This window comes from Lucilia sericata, unplaced genomic scaffold, assembly GCF_015586225.1.
Source record: "Lucilia sericata isolate MDLA Ls3-8-SP2 unplaced genomic scaffold, ASM1558622v1 Contig000752F_arrow, whole genome shotgun sequence".
In the NCBI taxonomy this organism is placed as follows: domain Eukaryota; kingdom Metazoa; phylum Arthropoda; class Insecta; order Diptera; family Calliphoridae; genus Lucilia; species Lucilia sericata.
The window spans coordinates 96,155-102,154 of NW_023994749.1; the positions used below are offsets into that span (position 1 = coordinate 96,155).

General features: G+C 27.5%; 1 protein-coding gene across 3 annotated transcripts in view; it reads right to left on the reverse strand.

Moving 5' to 3' along the window:
- Positions 1 to 4,130, reverse strand: part of LOC119607810 (myb-like protein D) — a 95,103-nt gene extending 90,973 nt beyond the window's left edge. Inside the window, exon 1 of one of the 3 annotated variants that reach the window (XM_037961915.1) lies at positions 3,432 to 4,130. The gene's annotated coding sequence lies outside the window, so the exon portion shown is untranslated. The remainder of the gene's footprint in view (positions 1 to 3,431) is intronic. The other 2 variants (XM_037961914.1, XM_037961913.1) reach the window with 2 other exon arrangements.
- Between the last annotated feature and the right edge of the window lie 1,870 nt (positions 4,131 to 6,000).

Sequence of the window (6,000 nt, forward strand, 5' to 3'; positions counted from 1 at the left end):
AAAATTATATTTATGTGGAATGGTGCATAACATTTTTCACGATGAAGAAATTTTATAACTGTTTTTGGTTTTATGTCATATAATTTGTAACCTATAAAAGTCCAAAAAATTCCAAGATTTAATACACACATATGACTTAAGCAAGAAGGATATCATATCAATATATATTGGTCGAGACTAAAGCAACTTTTTAATATACACTTTTAAAATTAATTTTTAATAAAAAATCATAGCATATTCGTTATTTTTTATAAGAGGAGCACATCTAGGAGTCATTACGGACATTATACGCTTTATTTGATAATTTTAGAAGCTGTTCCTTGCGTCATTTATCCTATCAAGGATATTGTGCCTTTTAGTTTCTCTGTATCCTTCAGTAAACTTATCTACAATAATCCAATGCTACTAAAATTGTGTTTAGGTCAGGTGATTGTGCTGCTCAATGAAGAATACAAGCATTTGATGCATCCAACAAATTACCTGGCTTTATTCAGGGTGAGTTTTTGGCCGTTTTTATGTTGAAGTACCTAAATAATCTGCATATTCTTATCGAATTTAAGTTAATAATCAGACCTTTATAGAAATATCGATAAATTTTCCCTATTATTTAGTAAATAGGTTCAATACCAAAACAGGAAAAGGAATTCCCAACCTTGAACTAGGCTCCTCCAAAGCGTACAATAGCTCTGCAGTATTAAGGATTATAACGGGTATTCATAAGTCTTCTCACAGTAGAGGCTTTCATGTCGAATTCTTCAATAATATGTTCAGACTCATCGATATAGGATCCAAATCACAAAATATTATGTTCTCCGTTGAGTCCGAAATTTATATTAAAGAATAACTCCTCGGTAAAAAGACCAATTTATACCCATCATAATCCTTAGTATTGCAGAGCTGCTGTGTGGCATGGAGCAGCCTCATTCATGGTAGGAGACGACTTTTCCTACTATAGTATTGAAACTATTTACCAAATAACTGAGAACCTTTTCCGAAATTTTTATACAAGTGTGATTAAAAACTTTATTTCAATGAAAATATGCTGATTCAGGTTCCAACACGAAAACGGCCTTGATAGGATAAAAGACGTAGATGTGCTTCTCTTATAAAAAATTACGGATAAGCTATGATTTTTTTATTAAAAATAAATTTTAAAGGTATGTATTAAGAAGTTGCTTTAGTTTTGACCAATTCATATTGAGTATGAACTCCTTTTTTGTCCTTGGATTTTTAGTACTTTTTTGTAGTTAACAATCATATTACTTAAAAAAAAAACAAGTTAGAGTGCTATATTCGGCTATGCCGAATCTTAAATACCCTCCACCAGCAAGCTACTTTTTATTAAAACTCATTTAAATATCTAATTTTCAGTATTGAGGGTACTAACATTTATGCATATGTCAAGCTAATTTTAATAAGGTCGAGAAAAATGTGTATTACTTCCGTATAATGATTTATATATACAAAATACACATTTATGTCGAATTTTATCCCGATAACATTGATTGTCAATGTGCATTTGAGTAATTTTCGGAAATGGTCCTTATATGGGAATTGTGACCAATTATCGACCGATAAGGAAAAAATTTCGTATAATGATTTATATGCCAAAAAAAAATTCAATTCGAATTTTACTATAATAGATTTACTAATTAATGAAATATGTGCGTTTAGGTGATTTTCGGAAGTGCTTTATATGTATACGAGCTATGACCTTGCACAAAACATATTTTTGTCGAATTTTATCAAGATATCTTTATTTTATAATGAAATATGTGCGCTTAAGTGATTTTTTTGAAGTGGAATTACACTACAACACTGGTATAACGTCTCCATCCTTTCGAAAAATATACACAGGCCTTTTCGTTAAAAATGTGTTGGCCTGTGTAATAATTTGCTGTTTTAATTCGCCGAATTTCCGGAAGAAATATGAATAAAATATACATACATTTAATTCAATTTATGTTTAGGAAAATATTATGACTTCAGGTTCGACTAGGCTTGCCAGATTTGATATCGGCAAAAAACTTACATCGTATTGAGTAAAAAAAGTACAAATGTTTATTTTCGAAATATTTCAATTAAATTGTTCTAAAAACGCCAGATTGACATTGTTTGCTATGATTTTGCACAACAAACTCATTTGAAAACTAATTTATGACAAATAAAATTAAAATTAATGAAACATATATTTATTTTAAATAAAAAAGCGCATTCCTTCTATGACATATATTCCATATAGTAAATTCTAATTCTTTTTCGCTTCTTTGGAAGTACTTTTTTTTCGGTATATTGTGAATATGTTATATATCTTTTACAGGAGAAAAAATAACCAGTAAAATAAAAAATATCTATCAACGAACTGTAATTTTTATCTTTCTCAAAATTTCGTTTTTTTTTTAAATCCTTTCACAGCGGGGCTGGATAATACCATCAAAATGGTACATGACGGAACGTTACAGACATTTTAACATTCAAGCATATCCTTTAGATTTGCAAACTTTTTTATGTCGAAAATTCAGTAAAAACTTTCAGTACAGAGATTTCTAAATCAAATTTTAATAACTTTACACAAGGCAAAGGCTACCAAACCTCTTATAGTCGAACTTGCCTTTTTAAGTTCAATAAATACACTTTCAAATGGATGAGATTTATCTATTAGGTTCTTAAATTGCGATTCTATAGAATATTTGTTTACACTTTGGTAAAATTATGGTAAAATACAAAAAAAAGTACAAAAAGAAGTACAAATACTAAAAAGAAATACATTTGCGTAGGGGTTATGCAGTTAAAAGTACAATTATGAAATAAAAGTACGCGTACTGCTGAAAACAGTACATCTGGCAAGCCTAGGTTTAACTTTCTTAATAGTTTTTTTATTGTATGCATATGACCTCATTAAACACTTTAAATTACAACAAATTGTCTAAAGAATATAAATTTTAAGCCGAACAACTTGCTTGTTCGAAGAAGAGAAATTATGAAAATAGTAATGCTTTTTTCTTTTAATTAATGTAATTATTTGAATAATTTATTTGAAATGTTTGTGAAATATTTATATTTTCCCTGCAACTGCAAACGTTCCCTGAGTATAGGTAGTTGCCTATACATTTATATATATCTACATATGTATAAATTTGTGTACAGTACACAGTAGGCATTTAGAATAACTATAAACACGTAAACCTTGACTTACTTCACAAAAAATTTTAATTTTATGAATTTAGTTAAACACGAAACTATAGAGAATTTCCTAAAATATTTTTTATTATTTTTTTTTTTACAAAATATTTCATATAAATACATTTTATTTAGTTCAGTGACCTATTAAAACTTCAACCGCTATATTGAAATGGGTTTATGTAATTTTGTATAAATAGTTAGAACTAGAAGACATCAATTCTAAATATGAAAATATTTTCTTTATATACATATTTAAACCGCTCAAATCGAGGGTTACCTGTAACGTTTTGTTTTTCATTTTTGTTTGCGTTTGCATTCGCAATTCATAATGGTATGTACTATTACACTACAGCCTTTATTTGGGATTTGTGAAAATATGAAAAATAAGAAAAACTTAAAGAGACATATACATTTTCAGCGGTAGTTGTTGTTGAAGTTTAATTTTAAATTGTTGATTTTATTACTTCTGCACTCGAGGTTTTTAATAATTTTTTATACAATTATTAGTTGTGTTTTTTATGTAAATCTCCCTTTCTTTCTAACACTTTCTTTTTTATTTCAATTTCTTTTTAAACATTTTTCAAAGCATATTTTGTAATACATAATTTTTGTATACGTCTTAAGCTGACATTTAGATAAATCAATCAATTTGTACTGCGTTTGTTTTTAATCCTTGAACACTTTGCTTTTTAATATACATATATGTTTTTTTTTTTTATTTATTTATTAATTATTATTATTTATTTTCGTTTCTCGAGCTGCAATTCGCGTGTTGTAGAAACACAAACTAAATGTTACTGTGTTATTATTGCTCATGCTTTGCTGTGTAGTTTCTCATGGCATTTTTTATTTCTCAGGCGTTTCCGTCACTCTGAAATGTATCTAATATACTCATAGATACATATGTACATAAATTGATATATACACACACGTATGCACAGATAAAGGTTCAAACACATGCAATACTTTACGACGAACTGCAACTGACAGCTCGTGTTTACTGTATGTATTTAAATGAGAGCGGTCACAATCAATGCGTCAAACTTGAGCAAGAAGTACAAAAGATGAAAAATATTCAACTTTGGCGTACGAAAAAGAAGAGAAAGAGAAAATGAGAACAAAATTGTCAAAATTATTGTTGTTGTCCTTTTTATTTTGTTTAATTATGATTTGTGTGTGTGTGAAAGACTTACGCTTGTATTTATAAAAAAATCTTATTTTGCTTTTAATGCACTCAATAGTTAAAGCACACTTTAGCCTTAAAAACCATTAATAAAATTGTGATATTCATAAACAAATAATAAACGTATATTAACTATTGTGCTGATTTATGTTTAAGTTGGCAGCACTGTACAATATGGCTGTCATTTTATGTGTTAGTGTTGCGTACAATTAGGATAAAATATTCGTTGATTCGGTTTTCTTATTTTCATATTTTTGTTTATAATAGATTTTTGACAATAAAAACAAACTTTTAAGAAAAATAAATATATATATGGCTTTAATAAATGTCTATTTAGTTCAGATGTATAAATATAACATATAATTTCTAATTATTATTAAAAGTATCCGAATAACGGATATTTTGCGACAAAATATACATCACTATGACACATTTTCTTATTTTTACTTATTTTCCTTGTAATTTTTGATAAATTTTTGCAAATATTGATAAATTTCTTTGATATTTGACTAATTTTAATGCCGGCGAATATATTTTGCATTAGTATAACACTAATCAATATAATTTACATGGTTAATTACTTTATGGCATTATATTTAACCAACAAACTTTGAAAAAGCCAAATCAAATGATTTTGTCCATCATTTGGTTGACAGACGGGCATTTCCAAATTGCCTAAAAATAGTGCTGGACAATTGGAATATTGTCAAATATTCATGCATTAATCCAATAATGCCTAGATTTGAGTTTTTTCCTCAAAATATAATCGTTTAAAAATTATCTGGGATTTTATTTACAAATTTGTAAACGTTAAAATTAGAATTTTTAGATCTTACTTTAAAAGAAACCATAATTACTTTTCGCAATCAACCAAAAATTTCCGGAAAAATCTTTATCTAGAAAAAAAATTGTTAAAAATCAAGTTATTGTTGGCTTAAAGAAGGGTCGAGCCTGCAATAACATTCTTCTAATTGTCAATGGTTTATTGAAGGTGTTTTAAGCTATTTCACGTTTATAAATACGATTTTCCTGAATTTTGCCTAAAATTGTTTAATAAACCTAAAATAAGTTTTTATAAATACAGCCGTTAATTTTTAAATTAAATATTTTTTATATTAAATATTTTATATTGAATATTTTTTATACTATTACACAATATATATTTATAATTATTTTTCATACTTTATAGTCGCAACGATTGGACATCACCTTTTTTACGTTGCGTAGCTGTCAGTCGCAGTTCGTCGTAAAGTATTGTTTGTATTTGGACCTTAAGTAAGTGTGCTTCCAGGGATGGTAAATAAAATTGAACGACGCATTAAACATAATAGTACTTTTTTCAACACAAAGTGCACCAAAATACATTTGTTTTATAACAAGAGTCTTAAAGAAAAATTTAAAGTATTCATTAATAGACTTGTATATTAAAAACAAAAGTCGACATTTTGCAATTTTTAAAAAGTCGATTTTCGACTTCTTTATCAATGTTAAAAATATACTTTCAGGTTTACAAATCTTCATGGATTTTTTACGCTTTAAGCAATAATTATGTTCGCCCGTAATTGGTTTTAAGTCTCGAAGTCCAAAATGTCGTCTTTAAAATTGAGGGTTACCATTTGCTATATCTGCTTCCT